Source organism: Desmodus rotundus, chromosome 1 (genome assembly GCF_022682495.2).
Source record: "Desmodus rotundus isolate HL8 chromosome 1, HLdesRot8A.1, whole genome shotgun sequence".
Lineage (NCBI taxonomy): Eukaryota > Metazoa > Chordata > Mammalia > Chiroptera > Phyllostomidae > Desmodus > Desmodus rotundus.
Genome location: NC_071387.1, coordinates 42455184 through 42456559, shown reverse-complemented (window position 1 = coordinate 42456559; position 1376 = coordinate 42455184). Strand labels below are relative to the sequence as shown.

General features: G+C 38.0%; 1 pseudogene; it reads right to left on the bottom strand.

Moving 5' to 3' along the window:
- Positions 1 to 280: 280 nt before the first annotated feature.
- Positions 281 to 406, bottom strand: LOC112300466 (small nucleolar RNA SNORA2/SNORA34 family; annotated as a pseudogene).
- Positions 407 to 1376: the final 970 nt, after the last annotated feature.

The window sequence follows — 1376 nt, the reverse complement described above, 5'->3', positions numbered from 1 at the left end:
GGTATGGAAATGGGAGAAGTTTTGGCTTTGATCTAACAGAAGGTTGCGCGATGGAGTCTAGTGTGTCTATAATAAACATTGAGTTCAAGTTCTCAGAGATGACAGACATGAGATCTGCATTACATGATACAATAAGCAGCTTCTTAACACATTTTACTGACATGATCTTAGGCAGAGTTAGACAGAAACTCAGATATATAAGGGCCTGCTGAGTTGTTTGTAATTTTCCAAGCTGCCCAATGAGATTTACAGGCTGATTTTTTTTTCCTTTTTTTCCCCCAGATGTTTCTTTCTAATGAATTGACCATTACATTTCCTAAGTTCTGAAATGGCCAACAGACCATAGAAAGACATTGCTTTAGGCTCCTGCTTGAAACCCAGGCTGATTTTTTTTTTTCAGAGCCTCTCACTGGCAAAAGCAGAACTGATTACCGGCTCCTGCACATACTGAATATTATTTTTAGCACATTGAGCACTCTTTGCCATTAAAGATAAAAATGAAACACTTGACACTCCCTACTAGTTTGATTCTTGCATTAAGTAAGATTAAAACATATGATATAGATACAGCTTCTAAAAAAAGGTCTCGAAATCATTAGTTTCTATTAGTATAATTAAGATAAACATAATTGAGATTCCTGGGTTTCTGAATTAGATAGCTATATGTGTATTACATCATGATTTGTACTACAGTCAAGATTCAGAACTTTACAGCCAACTATCCATTTAATTTTTTGTGATGATGTGTTATTGTGGATATAATCAGCATAGATTAGAATCCAAAATAAGAGTTCAAAGTTAGCCCTGGCTGGTTTGGCTCCATGTATTGAGCGTTGACCTGCAAAGCAAAGCAAAGCAAAGGGTCACCAGTTTGATTCCCAGTCAGGGCATATGCCTGGGTTGCAGGCCAGGTCCCCAGTAGGGGGCACAGGAGAGGCAACAACACATTGATGTTTCCCTCTCTTTCTTTCTCCTTTCCCCCTCTCTAAAAATAAATAAAATCTTTTTTAAAAAGTTCAAAATTATCTGCATAGATGCCAGATATATTTATTTCCTATTTCTGCTATAACAAATTACCACAAACTTGGTGGCTTAGAACAGCAAACACTTATTCTTGCAGTCCTGGAGGACTGCATAGCATGCAGAGGTCCGGAATCGGTTTCACAGGAATAAAGTCAAAGTGTTGGCACAGTTGGTTCCTTCTCAAGGCTCTGAGTGGAGAATCCATTTCCTTACCTTTTTCAGTTGCTATTAGCAACCTGTATTTAGTTTGGGGGCTTTTCCTCTATCTTCAAAGCCTGCTTGCATCATTGCATCACCTTTTCCTCTTCTGTAGTCTAGTGTCCGTCTGACTACCTCTTTTTAAAAAATCATTT